We start from the raw sequence: 15,729 nt of genomic DNA on the forward strand, positions 1-15,729 counted from the left end.
AAATTAAACCGTATTTATTGTGAACACTTTTGCACTTTCTTAACTAAATGTGTAAAAAAAAAAAAAATAAATAGTGCTTTTTTAAGTGTATATTTTCCCTCACTCGTCAAGAAACCCACACGAATATCCTCTTGTCGAGGTCTCGGATTGCTCCGTTTAAGAGCACCGTATCTGTAAACGTGGGAAGATCAGCCTTAAAAAAATAAATTAAACGCTCCTCAAATTCACTCTAAATTCTGTCCTCACAACACGGCAGGACAACGTTGCGAGGAAGAAAAAAAAACATCTATTAGTCTAGTAATTGCACTGTGATTAGCAGATGTGAGTGTTTGGCATGGATCAGGCTTTCCTGGAGTTTGGAAGACGAGGAGATTCTGCTGCATCCTGATACAATACAGAAGCTTCCGAACATCCTTCATGTGTCTCTCCACACACACACACACACCCACGGGTCTCCTCTCTCATCCATCCCTCCATCCATCCATCCATCCCTCCTTCCTCTGGATCTCGCCCAGCTGGCTTCATTAGACTCCTCACCATCCCAGATCTGCTGCTTTTGTCTGTTGCACATTTTTTGACTGTTTTATCTTAAGCGCTGTCCGTCCCGGAGCCTCATAAATATTTCCCTGGCATTTCTGCATCTGCTCGAACTGGCTGCTAATGAAACCATTCATGTGTCCATTGTATGTTTTGCTTTTTAATTAATCTTTGTCTCCTGCATTTATTATTATTGTTTGTGATCGTTCGCCGATGTGCGAGGTGAAAGAAAAGAGGTTATAAGATTTATAAATGATTTCAGCGTTTGCTTTTTGTCATTGTTTTCAACTTTAAAACTCTGTAAATGATTATGCTTATTATAGAAAAGCAGGTAGACACTTATAAATATGTTCTGGTCAATCTTTTGTCCAAATGTTTGGGGTAAATGTAAAGGGGTGGTAAAATCAATGCCAAATGTCTGATGTCCACAAATGTGTATGTGAAGTTTTAGCTAAAATACCTCATTTGTTGTAGCATGTTATAGCAAAAAAATGTCACTTTTTAACAGCATCACGCTGTTTTTGTGTGTGTCCCTTTAAATGCAAACGAGCTGCTGCTTCCGACACAGTGGGCGGAGCTTCAAGAGTGTGAGGTGCGCGCGCACTGTGTTAGCAGCTCCGATTACCTCACACAAACACTCGCTAAAAATTTCAAAACTTTTAGGATTTTATGTTCAAACCGGAGTCAAAGATGAAGAAACTCAAGAAGTGACGACATGTTGAAGCAACAGGACGTTTCTGAATGGTTAGTTGATGAATTTGTGTCTGATGTGGAGTTAGCTAATGTTATCTTCTAGTCACTGATTAGCATATTCTGTCATGACAATGTAAGAGAAAATATCTCCATTTGCTTGAAACTTTGAGCGTCGTAACTTTGCAGATGTTGTTTATGCTCAAACAGCAACATTACACACTAACTACAGTTAGAAAAGTTAACTTTTAATCAACCACCCCTTGCTTTATGTCTGTCGTCTTCACATTATATAATAAAACGTCTATCTTTCCCTCATTTACCTTTTATTAATTCTGACTACAATGCAGTTTGTAATACAGATGGTCGAGATGGATGATTGTCACCCATAATCACACGTTTCTACTGTGACATCATCAGGTGTTACTGGTGAGGATGAAGAGTCGCTCCCGAAAAAAAAAAAAAAAAAAAAAGAGTCGCTCCCGATGACGTCATCGCGCCACTACGAGTTCGCCATCGACAGTAAAAGGAGTTCGCTGGAGTCGAAAGGTATGAGCTTTTTTTTTATGTGTATTTATTTAGTTTTTATTTGTTTTTGTTGTTTTTCTTCCTCTCCTTTGTTTTCGTTATCCCTGTTTATTTGTTTAAACATGTTTCAATATGTGATATTTGTCCATATATGTGATATCTGTCATGTGAAGCATTCCTGTTATATACTGTATTTTGTACTTGGATTTATTTCTCAGAACAAAAAAAAAAGTCGAAGAGTCGAAAGGTATTCTTCATTTATCGTTTGCATCGTAATATTACGCAGCTTTTTATATAAATATCATATTTAAAGAACACAGCATTTTGAACTCCTCAGTTAAACAGCAAATATATATATTATTTTGTTTTTTCATTGCTGTAATATTGTGGGTCAACAAGAAAAAGTTATTTTGTCAATAAGCAGAAATAAACTATGATTAAAAATACACTCTAAAAAATGCTGGGTTGTTTTAACCCAATTTTGGGTCAAATATGGACAAACCCGAAATGTTGGGTTAAAAATGTAATGTAAAAATTTAACCCAACGGCTGGGTTAGTCCATATTTGACCCAAAGTTGGGTTAAAACAACCCAGCATTTTTTAGAGTGTAGGTTAGGCATAAAAGCATTTAACCTAAAAACAATAAACATTGTTCTATAAATATAGCATTAGCAAATGATGACAAAAACAGAGTTAGTGATAGTGTCGATAAACTTAAACTGTAAAAAAATATATATATATATATATATATTATCAGGCATGAAAGAATAGTAATAATTGGTATTGTACTGGTTAAAAAATGTAGTTTATAAGTAATGGAGCAATATCTGTACAGGCCGCTGGGCTGGTTGCCGTGACACCTGACAGTTATGTTGCCTTAGAGAGTGTGTGTGTGTGAGAAAGAGAGAGAGTGTGTGTGAGCGAACGTGTGTGTGTGTTCAGAGAATGGCAGCAGATGGTGTATCTGGTCTCAGGAGAGCAGAACTGGAGCACAGTTTCCACCGCTGGCATGCTCAGCCTCATCCTGACCTCCGTCTCTGAAGTCTCGATCCGTGTGTGTGTGCGACCTAAGGAACGCCACAGATAGATGATGCGTTTATGCAGGAGATTTGACTGATAACAGCAGCAGCGTCAGAAGAGCTAAACCAGACGCAGTTTCCTCGTAACGCAGGATTCTGTCATTTCTCAAGCGGCGAACGAGCCGGGCACGCTTGCCAAACGTGGCATAATGCACAACACTTCGGAAGTGTTGTTGTACATCTTTATTTGGCGGATCACACACACACGCGGGCGAGGTGAAGGAACCGGAGTGTGTAAGGTCCTCCGTCGTCGATGCTCGCGTGAGGTTGCTTTGTGAAATGATCTAATCCGATGAGTTATTTATGGCGCGTCATTATTTATTTATCTGATTATTTTGTAAATTATTTATCTATTGAATTATTAATCCATCCTCATGACGAGGCCTGAATTATGCATGACTTAATTTGAGATTATTGCATTCAGATGCACATTGTTGCAGTCACACGTGGAAATTAAATCTCCCTCCCAGGCCTTTTTGTCTTCATTTGACACAGAAGCCGAGACAGGCGTCGGCACGAACGTCAGCCGGTTATCAAAACAAGAGCACTGCATTCATCTTACTGCTCTGACCTTTCACACACCTGATGTGTGTCTGTCTCAATCCCATGCATTATTTGTCAGGGGAGAGGAATGTTTTCACAAGCATCTTCTATCTCGAATCAAAAAGATTGGATTGGTTTCATTGGAAGTGCCATCTTTGTCAGCATGTCAGACCAAGTTATAGACCCTTTACACTATAAACAGCAACATAATCATTTGAGCATTCTGTATCGGGAAAAACTCACCGCTAAATCTGATCCTAGGACAGTTTTGTGTTGATATTTTGAATTTGAATCCTAATGGGTTTTTCCACACTTTTTTTTGTCATTTTAATTTGCAATGTCAAATATACCTATTATTACTAGGGCTGTCAAACGCCAAAATAAAAGTTTGTGTTTACATAATATATGTGGGTGCATTGTGTATAATTATTTTGTATATATATAAACAAGCACACATGCATGTATATTTAAGAAAAAAATATTATGTATATGCAAAAGATTTATATTTAAATTCAGTTCAGATGCAAAAGCCTCTAAATAAATGCCATTTGAAATTTACTTCTTTAATGATGATTTTTATCAAGCTTGTATATTTAAGTTCAGTGATTTCACTTAAATAACAATTAATAGGTAATTATCATTGCCATTTAAGTGAAATCGCTGAACTTAAATATACAAGCTTGATAAAAAAAATGATCATTCTAGAAGAAAATTTCATCTGAACTCTTCATATACGCGGGTATATACATGAAAATATTTCTTAAATATATACAAGCATGTGTGTGTATTTATATATATAAATTAATTATATACAGTGCACCCACATATATTATGTAAACACAAACTTTTATTTTGGATGCGATTAATCACGATTAATCGTTTGACAGCCCTAATTATTATCAATGTTTCAATCTATTTTTTTTTTGCATAAGAAATGGATAACATAAAACACATAAGTGCTTAATAAAGGCAAATACATTTCTTTATCCGATAAGAATACGAATGCATAAACTAGGACGCAAACACATTTACAGAATAAATCTCAGGTGACTTTGCCTCAGCGGAGGCTGTGATTGGATAACTGGAGTAACCAGCGGACCAATGGCATCGCAGCAACTCAAATGTTGGTTTTGTATTTCCAAAGAACATATGAAGAGTTCAGATGCAAAAGCCTCTAAGTGCCGTTTGAAATTTTCTTCTAGAATAATCATTTTTATCAAGCTTGTATATTTAAGTTCAGTAATTTCACTTAAATGGCAATGATAATTACCTATTAATTGTCATTTAAGTGAAATTACTGAACTTGAATATACAAGCTTGATAAAAATGATCATTTTAGAAGAAAATTTCCAATGGCACTTAGAGGCTTTTGCATCTGAACTCTTCAAGAAGCCAATAAAACGATCCATTGCAACACCCTACGCAGCCGCCATTTTGGCGTGAAAGCGACTCGGCAGTCATATATTATACCTATATTTGGTCCAGTGCAGACTCAGAGGTCGTTTTTAGGTTGAAATTATTAGGTGATTATTTTAACTCGCACTCCAAACGGTTCAAGGTCCAAATGAGAGTTTCAATGCAGCTTTAAACGACTCCAGACGATGAATGAGGGTCTTATCTAGCGAAACGATCGCTCATTTAAAAAAATAAATAAGTTTTATAAGCACAAATGCTCGCCTTGCTCTGTTCTGTGATGAGCGTTCGTGACTCTCCCGTTTGAACTCAAAATGAACAAAGTCATTTTGTTCTTTGAATGACGCAAATGACTCGAAAAAAGATTCGTTCATTTTGCCGAACGAGTTCAAACAGGAGAGTCGAGCGAGGCGAGCGCTTGTGCTTATAAAACTTAAACTTTTTTATTTATTTTTCAAATGTCCGCTCATTTCGCTTGATACGACCCTTAATCATCGTCTGGTGTCGTTTAAAGCCCTTTGAAGCTGCACTGAAACTCTCATTTGGACCCCATTGAAGTCCATTATGTGAATGTTTTCATCAAAAACCTTAATTTCTTTTCGACTGAAGAAAGAAAGACATGGACATCTTGTATGACATGGGGGCGAGTAAATTATCAGCAAATTATTTTTAAAAGTGAACTACTCCTTTAAATTAGTTTTTTTCCAAACAAAAGTGCACCAACGCTTGTAATTAACCCAAGAAACCGGAATATCAGCCCTTGAACTCAAAGCGAATAGAATAGCAATTAACCCAACCGTGTGTGGTTTGTTTTGTGAATTGTGTTCAAAAGTATAGGTTGAGCTGTTCTGATAACCCAGAACGGTGATATCGATTTATCTGTGTTTTTCTCACTGAGGATTATTCCGATGCTTTGGTTCTCCGAGGATCTGGTTTCTCTGCTACTTGTGGAGCTGAAGCGTCATGTTTGCATCTGTCTCTAATTCCAAATCCGCGAGTCTGATTTAAAAGCACGACTGCGGGTCCTTCATCAACACTTACAACTTGTGAGGCTGTGCCTTACCTATAAAAAGTGGAGGAAACAGTAAAGCAGGGGATGTATTGTTAAGTGTGCTTCTCTCTTCTCACTCTCTCCATAATGAAGCATTCATTATGATTATTTTATAGGCCTGAAGTTTTTAAAAACTACAAGAATGCATTACTCTGCATAATGAACAGCTGTTGTGGCAACAAGCACATACATTATGCATAAAAAATTATTTCAATTTTGATTGTAGATGCTGATTTATTGAGACAAGTCTAGCTTACTGCCGTAATGGAGTTGGGATATGCTTCTGTTGTGTTGTTTCCATAATTAATAACGGGAAGCGCGTTACGTGCACGCTTCGTATTTATGTCGAATCGCACTTGAGCCATAATAAATACGGGTTTGCGTTCAAGCTCGTGTTAATTATGCATCAGACCACAACTACCAAATAATACATATCTCACTCATTTTAAAAGTATCCGTGTCTCTAGTTTTTTCCGCTGCGACGTGAAATGTTCATTTTTTTCCCGCGGAGGTGAGAAGGAGTCAGAGAAATGCAGTGTTACGACGCGGCTCTGTGGGGAAGAACGTGTCGTTTTGTATGAAAACTGTGAAGTGAAGCGGCGGTGCCAGTTGACTGTCAGGAGGCCGTAATTGCACTAATATGATGTCTGTGATTTGGACGGGAGGTTCAGGAGTCGAGGTGAAGTCTCCATCCCGAGGTCCACGTGAGATGGAGCCCACAAGAATTAATGATTTTGAAGACACGTCGTTGATAAATAATAGATTCTGGCCCCAAGGATGGTTAGGAGCAGAGTAAAAGACTAATAAATCATTTGTGCCGCTGCTAGTTGTCACTTTGGATTATTTCTCGCTTGGTGATAAACTGCTGCACCTGCCAGCTGCCGTTTGGAGTCGGAGCGGCCAACTTTCCCCAAAACTAGTCACCCTTCCTTCAACCGGAATCCCCTTCCCGTGTGACGATCCAGCCCGAGTCTTGGGTGAAAATATGTTCCCGGGAGAGTATCGTGATGAATATATGTCTGTTATTATCCCCACGGGACCTAAACACTCCTGTCAGTCACTCAACAGGGTTGTGTTTATAGGTTTAGGAAAGGAAGAGGGTTTTAGCAGCGTCTTTAGAGATAGAGACCTGTGTATGTGCAGGCCCACACAGAATACACACATACTTTCAGCTTTTTATGTGCTGAATATGGAATATGGACAAATGTGTGCAGAGTTTTGGTTAATGAAAGACTTTTGATTTAAAACAAATGAGGGATTTTGATTAAAATGTCAGTGAAATTCCTATGGATTTGGTGCTATTTATTTAAAATATTTAACAATTCAAATTTATATGAACACACACACACACACACACACACATATATATGTATACATGTATGTATATTTATTTATATAAAATATATTTTTTTAAAAGTCTACAATTAAATGTGTAATATGTATATAAAATTCAATATACTTGATTTATTTTGTATATTGTGTATACATACATATATATATATATATATATATATATATATATAAATACACACACACATATATTTTTATTCTGAAATAAATATTTAAAAAATATAGATATATTTATTAAAATGTAAAAATATAAAATATGCAAATTTAAAAAAAAAATTTAGTCAATATAATAAATTATATGTAATATGTATATAAAATACAATACATTTTGTTTATTTTATATATGGTATTTTATCATTTAGTGACAGCTATTTATTCAAAACATTTAACAAATCAAATTTATTTGAACACACACACACACACATATATATATATATATATATATATATACACGCACACACACACACACACACACACACACACGTATGAGTATAATATATATATATATTTAAAGAAAGTCAATATAATTAAATATGTATTATGTATATAAAATGCAATATATTTAATTAATTTTATATATGGTATTTAATTATTTTGAGTAGACAGCTATTTAAAAATATTTAAAAAAAAATCTAATTTAAATGAACATCGTGCATAACATATTTATTATATACTTAAATATAATTAATTTAATAAAATACAATTCTACAAATAAATATATTTAAAATATAATATTTAACATTTTTAATGAATATAATTAAATGTAATATTACATATTTACTTATTTGATTTATGTTATTTGTGTCGCATAGATTTATTTTAAAATGCGTGCTATTTTTAAAATGTACACTTTTCATACATTTATTGCTAGAAATGTTTTCCTAAAATAAGAGTCATTTTAAATATTTACATTTATGGCTGCGCTTTCTCTTGAGTTGGTCAAGCACATGTTTTATTTAAATGAATGAAGTTCAACTGGTAGCACGTGGCAATAACTTTACCAATGTCATCTGCATCCTCAAATCTACTTTAGATGCATAAATCTAAACGTTTCTCCCTTGTTAATGGCACGTCTCGAATAATTATTTGCACAACGGCTTGTTTTCGAGCATCGGTTACTTCTCGGTCCCTCGGGGGATCGGCGGCGATAACAAACCCTCGAGCATCAAACCCCGAGAGTCGTCGTCGTCGTCCTCCTCAGGGACGTCTGCGCACGTGACGCCAGATCTTACCCTCCACGTTTCAAAAGCAAGTGATTCAAATGTTAATTAACAGTTACTTCTAGCCGACGACCTCCAGCGCGTTCGCCACCTGTGCCGGAATGAGGCGAAATGGCCCTTGAAGCCTGGAAGTGTTGAGCAAACAGTCCTCGGCACAAGGTGCAATCACTGCTCGGAGAGATCGCGGGAGAAAACCCTGCGTCTGCTGTGAGCTCAATCTTATTAGGTAATGACAGAGTAGGAGGTAATCAAGTTGAGATTGTGTCTTTCTCAGAAAGAGGACAAAGGGAAGCACTGGAATGGAGGAGCTCATTCGAAGTGATGAGATGAATGTACGAGCAAATTGAAAGCTGAAAATGTTCCTCAGCCCTTCCTTTCTTCGGCCCCCCGAATTAGTTCCTTCAGAACCTGTTAGGGGTTGAAAGGAAATAATATGTTGTGAATTGTCTTCTCTCTGAACTGATTAAGTCAATGCTTATAATCATAGCTCCTTAAAAAACACGTCTAGTGTCAACCCATCTCGTCCCCCTTTTTTTTACCAACGTATAAATTACGCTGATTAACACTGTTGAGCACTGGTATGTATTTTCACTTTTATTTCAATACAACAGATTGCATATTGTAGCGATGTGAAAATATGTTACGAGGTGTAAAAATGTCTTTTTAATTCTGTGCCGCAACAACACGTTGCCATTGTTAACATTCAGAGACGTGTCAGGACGTCCATATTTTGTCACACATTGAAATGAAACCAGAGACGGGGTGCTTGGCAAACAGCCCATCAGTGTTTACCACGCCGCCACAACTCGAGTGTTTCAGTGTGTGCGCTTTGTTTCCTTACAGGGAAAAACTTGCGCCCGTTTACCAGATGCCAGAGCTAGTCTTTTCCTTGCTGACCCGGTCCGGTTAGGTGTGCTGGTTTAACTGGTGGACTGGGGGTTTAGGATGGTTAGTGTAATCATATTTATAATATGCAGATACAGATGTAGAAGCCACATGATCTATTTCTAATTGTTGTTTTGAAACATTTGTTCAAAACAACAATTTTTGCTGCATGACAACTATGCCATTAAAACATTTAAGATTTAAAAAAAGAGAGATTTTAATACTTTTATTCCGCATGGATGCATTAAATTGATCAAAAGTGATATATATATATATATATATATATATATATATATTATAAAAACTGTTCATTGGACTTTTTATTTATTTATTTTTTTAATTTAATTTATCAGAGAATCCTGGAAAAAGTACAAAAAAAAATGTTTTATGCGGTTGAGGATTTAGGATGGTTAGTGAAATAATATTTATAATATGCAGATACAGATATAGACGTTTGAAGCCACATCATCCATTTCTAATGTGCTGTTTGCTTGAGAAACATTTATAATTATGTTTAAAACAACAATTTATGCTGCATGACAACTATGCCATTACAACATTTAAGATTTAAAATAAAGAGTGATTTTAATACTTTTATTAAATTGAATTGCATTAAATTGATCAAAAGTGATAGAAATATATATATAATAAAAACTGTTCATTGGACTTTTTATTTTTTTATTTAATTTATCAGGGAATCCTGGAAAAAAGTACATAATTTCCTCAAAAAAAAAATGTTTTATGTGGTTGAGGATTTAGGATGGTTAGTGTAATCATATTTATAATATGCAGATACAGATATATAGACGTTTGAAGCTACATCATCTATTTTTCTAATGTGCTGATTTGCTCGAGAAACATTTGTTCAAAACAACAATTTTTGCTGCATGACAACTATGCCATTAAAATATTTAAGATTTAAAAAAAAGAGTGATTTTTAATACTTTTATTCAGCATGGATGCATTAAATTGATCAAAAGTGATATATATTTTTTTTATTTTTTTTTTTATATATATATATTTTTTTATTTAATTTATCAGGGAATCCTGGAAAAAGTACATAATTTCCACAAAAAAAGAAAAAATGTTTTATGCGGTTGAGGATTTAGGATGGTTAGTGTAATAATATTTCTAATAAGCAGATACAGCTATAGACATTTGAAGCCACATCATCCATTTCTAATGTGCTGATTTGCTCGAGAAACATTTATAATTATGTTGAAAACAACCATTTTTGCTGCATGACATTTTTGTGGAAACTATACCATTAAAACATTTGTGGTAAGATTAAAAAAAAGTGAGATTTTGATACTTTTAATTTAGCATGGATGCATTAAATTGATCAAAAGTGACAGAAATATATATATATTTTTTAATAAAAACTGTTCATTGGACTTTTTATTTATCAGAGAATTCTGGAAAAAGTACATAATTTCCACAAAAAAAAATGTAGTTGATGATTTAGGATGGTTAGTGTAATATTTATAATAATTTAAAGTTTTGTGGAAACTATTACTAAAACACTTGTGGTAAGATTTAAAAAGAGAGAGATTTTAATACTTTTATTCACCATAGATGCATTAAATTGATCAAAAGTGACAGAAATATTTTTGTATTTGTCTTCACTATTTAATAAAAACTGTTTTTGACTTTTTATTTATCAGAGAATCCTGGAAAAGGTGCATAATTTTTCACCCAAAAAAAATGTTAAGTTTTTAACATGGATAAATAATTCATTTCTTTGATTTCTGAAGGATCATGTGACACTGAAGACTGGATTAATGATGCTGAAAATCCAGATTTGATCACAGGAATAAATTAAAATTTGCTATATAATCACATACTAAACAGCTGATTTACACTGTAATAATATTTCACAATTTTACTGCATGTTTGATGAAATAAATGAAGCCTTGGTAAGCATAATAAAGCATATTTTACATATATATATAATCTAAAGTACCCTGGTTGGGAATCACTGTTACTCTGTCATTCAAAAGTTTGCGGTCAGAAATTAATATTTTTATTCAGGAGGCAATAAAACTGTAAACTGATCAAAAGTGACTTTGTTAAATGCTGTTCTTTTGAACTTTCTCTTCATCAAAATCCTGAAAAAAATAAAATAATTCAACAAAAATTAAGCAGCAAAACGGTTTCCAACACTGATAATAATCATACATGTTTCTTGCACATCAAATCATCATATTAGAGTGATTTCTGAAGGATCACGTGACACTGAAGACTGGAGTAATCACAGGAATAAATTACACTTTACTATATATTCACATAGAAAATAGCTATTTAACAATTTTACTGCATGTGTGATGATGTAAATGAAGCCTTGGTAAGTATAATAAAAACATTTCACGTATAAATCAAATGCTATATATTATTAATAAATGCATGCATTTGTATAAAGCAGTTTTTCCACCGAAACTTGAGTCGGGCCGCTGGAGTTGTTCATAAGCAGAGCTGCATTAATTGGAGGTGTCACGGCCTTCGCCGCAGCTTTCACGCTTCACTCCCCGCCTAATGTAAATTAGAGGCTACACAAGTTATCCATTTGAGATATCGAGCTGGTATAGAGATAAAGCCGTGCACTTACTCTCCGCAGGAGCCCGGGGACCACGCTCCGTTTATCTGTCGCCTGCATTACTGCACACACACACACTCGCTGCAGGTGCCATCAAATATTCAACGCTAACCTCCTTTCCTTTACTGACCAAACCAAAGTGGTCACTCGGGCCCTGAGGAGAGCCAGGAGTTTTTCCTCTCCTCAATTTTCCTTTATTCCAAACAAAAACACAGCGTGCTTGCTCCTTCTTTCGGGAACGCTGTATGATCTTTTTTAGCTCCTTGCCACTTGCCATGCTTTCATCCAAAGTTGAAATTAATGCTCAAAAAAACATTGCAACTAAGGCCATCTCATGTGTTCAGGATAACTAACCGGCACTTCCTGGGAAATTGCCGCAAAACGTTTTTATAAATTAAGAATTTTGCTACAATTGAGCTTTTGATTCGTGTCTCAGAGCGTCAGAAGAAACGCTTTAAATGCCGTCACGTTTGTGAACGCAATCATTTGTGTGCGATTGGTCCGCTGGTTAGTCCAGATATCCAATCACAGCCTCTGTTGTTTTTTGTTGTCGTTTTGTGCATTGAATATGGTAAATGTGTTTCCTTCGTTGTGGATGCGCATGTTGTCTTATCGGATAAAAAAAAATCTGTTTCAAATTATTTGAGCAATGTTTTTCATGCTATTTAGAAAAAAATTTAGTGAAAAAGAGTGGGTGGAAAGGGCTACTGTCGCTTTGGCTTTTTTTAGTTGGGGTTAGAACTTAGAAAGATACTTAATATTCAGTAATATTGTAGACTCTGTTAGATTGACTTGAACTCAATGATGACTGTTGTCTTCTCTGCAGACTTGAACTTGTTTCATTATTGATGAACTTCACACGGTTGTTGAACTGATCTATCTGGTATTTGAGTCTCAATTTGCAAATTGATTCTTATTTTCCTGTTCATCACTGTAAAGCGAGTAAAGATATAAAGTCACAATTCTGAGAAATAATGTCGCAATTGTGAGAAAAAGAGACAGAATTGAGACTTTATCTCACAATTCTGACTTTTTTCGCACAATTGCGACTTTGTATCTCGAGATTCTGACATCTTTTCTCAGAATTGTGAGATATAAACTCGCATTTGTGAGTTATGAGGCCAAAGACAGACAGGCCAAAGACCTCCTCAGAATAGTTTATAACTCACAATTTTGACTTTATATCTCGCAATTCTGACTTAATATCTCGCAATTGCGAATTTTTTTCAATCCATTCTGACTTTATATCACGCAATTGCGACTTTATTTAATGCAATTGCAACTTTATTTCACGCAATTGCAACTTTATTTCTCAATTCTGACTGTATATCACGCAATTCTGATTTGATAACACGCAATTGTTACTTTATGTCTCGCAATTCTGACTTTATAACCTTTAATTGGGACTTTATATCAATCAATTTTGATTTAATATCTCGCAATTCTGACTTTATAACCTTTAATTCTGACTTTATATCTCACAATTCTGACTTTATATCTCGCAATTCTGACTTTATAACCTTTAATTGTGACTATATCAATCAATTCTGATTTTATAACACGCAATTGCGACTTTCACACAATTCTGACTTTATAACCTGCAATTCTGACTTTATATCTCACAATTCTGACTTTATATCTCGCAGTTGCGACTTTATTTCACGTAATTCTTACTTTATAACCTTTAATTGTGACTTTATATCAATCAATTCTGATTTTATATCACGCAATTCTGACTTTATATCTCGCAATTCTGATTTACAACACACAATTGCGACTTTCACGCAATTCTGACTTTATATCTCGCAATTCTGACTTTATTTCACGCAATTTTGACTTTATAACCTGCAATTGTGACTTTATATCAATCCATTCTGATTTTATATCTCGCAATTCTGAGGAAAAAAAGTCCGAATTGTGAGACAAAAAGTCGCAATAAACTTTTTTTATTTTTCATTTTGTGGCGGAAACAAGCTTCCATAGTTTTGTGCTTTTAACTTTTTCCCCTCCAGTGGTTTTTTTTTTTGTAAACCACCAGCATTTTTGATCATTTTCACAAGCATCTGCTTAAACACGCTATCACTTGTTTCTGCTTCTTTTTCGCCTGTGTTTTGATCTGAAGATCCGGTAGTCTTTTAGGAGACGCGTAACAGCGCCCTCTACTGCATAACACTGGAAACACGGAAAATTACGTGAATGGCGGGGGAAGAGTTAAATGTGATCTTATAGAGCCCATCAATCCTCAGGCCCGTTTGAAACGCACGACAGCGCCTCCATCGGCACCACAGTCGAGGCTTCGGCCGACGGACACACACACACACACGGGAGTGACAGCAGGCCGATGTACTTCTGCTCGGTGACACGCGCCTAATCTGATAACGAATGGGGACAGGTTGCGTTCCCGTACCTGGCAAGTACTTCCCAACCTGCGTGCGTGGATTTCCTCGGATAAGAGCCGTGTTGGCAACCGCTGGGATCCTCTGGAGAATAGTTATAGGGTGATTAATCATTGTTTAGGCGCGGAGTGTGTGGGAAGAATGGGAAAGCGGCGTTTCACACCTCTGAGGCAATTAATCCCTGTGATCTCCACCAGGTTTGTCTTGTAGATAAGTCAGGGTACAAAACTGTTCCTAATTTATCAACCCACTCATGCCATCCGGCATAAAACACACAATTTATTTCCAATCATTTATAGTCAAATTTTAAAAAGAGTGACTTTGCCACATCCAAGTGTGCCTTATATTAGCTTCATATAAACTAAGTACCCGAGATTACAATGGGAATCTTGTTTTATTGTGCACATCTGGTCGAGTCACAATGCATTTTCTCATTTGCAAGCTAAATTTTGGAGTGAATGTGGCATAAATCATTTTACTAATAAGAAGCATAAGTGACACCAAGTCATCTCGGAACGAAGGAAGAACATATGGCCTTAAAATCGTAACCTGGACGTGAGGAAGAGGAAATTCCTCTTTCTATTGATCTGATAATCCTGTAAAAAGTGTCACCGCTTTAATAACCAGATAAAGCAGCAGCACAACTGTTTCCAACACTGCTAATAATCAGAAATGTTAGCCAATCAGCATATTAGAGTGGATCATGTGACACTGCTGAAAACCACAGGAATAAATTACACTTTACTATATGTTCACATAGAGAACAGTTGTTTTAAAGGGTACATATCATGCTTTTAAATCATTCATTTTTACATACAGTATAAATCATACCGTTGTGGTCTATATAAAGCATAACTGCAATGCTTGGGTCTGAATTCCTCATTATTAAAGATGAACTGAACTGAAAAAAATCGACGATGAAAACGTGTTGTTTATGACAATTAAAAGTAAATTACACTAAACATTTTAATAAAAAATATTAATATAGCTTTTTATAAGCAACGCAAAATTGCGCTTGTTAGCGCTGGCAATTTCGATGACGTCACTGGCATGGTAGGACCCGCGGAGCTCCATAGGCAACAGCTGCAGGTCCTGTATACACAGACGAAAATGAGCACTTTTAACGGCATGGATTACGCATTTGAGCCCGCGAGGGACAGGCCGGTAGTGTCTGACGACCACCACATGGAGGACGATCAGTTTTAGGCTTCACTTACAGTACAGGATCGTTTGGGGGGAAGTCACTGTGGGCGCGAGCGCTGTGGAGTATGCATACTGCACAGGAGTCGATCTGTTGCAGAGAGGTCAACCTGGAACATTTATTGATCGGCGAAAAATGCATCACCATGCACCGTTCATTTCGGATGCTGTTCGGTGAGAGAAACGTGTTGGGGGAGGCTATGCTGTCTCTAATGGATGTCCGAGCTGAGACGCGAGCGCCCCA

The 15,729-nt window shown here is 35.8% G+C and overlaps 1 long non-coding RNA gene across 7 annotated transcripts in view; it reads left to right on the forward strand.

Moving 5' to 3' along the window:
- The window catches only part of LOC120491131 (uncharacterized), an 87,231-nt gene that overhangs the window by 63,286 nt on the left and 8,216 nt on the right, over positions 1 to 15,729 (forward strand). For 5 of the 7 annotated variants that reach the window (XR_016145881.1, XR_016145878.1, XR_016145880.1 and 2 more), the window contains 2 exons: positions 320 to 1,281; positions 1,578 to 1,680. This is a non-coding gene — a long non-coding RNA (uncharacterized LOC120491131). Of the gene's footprint in view, positions 1 to 319; positions 1,282 to 1,577; positions 1,777 to 15,729 lie in introns of those variants that run through there. The other 2 variants (XR_016145879.1, XR_016145883.1) reach the window with 2 other exon arrangements.

This window comes from Pimephales promelas, chromosome 12 (assembly GCF_988280905.1).
Source record: "Pimephales promelas chromosome 12, fPimPro1.hap1.1, whole genome shotgun sequence".
Lineage (NCBI taxonomy): Eukaryota > Metazoa > Chordata > Actinopteri > Cypriniformes > Leuciscidae > Pimephales > Pimephales promelas.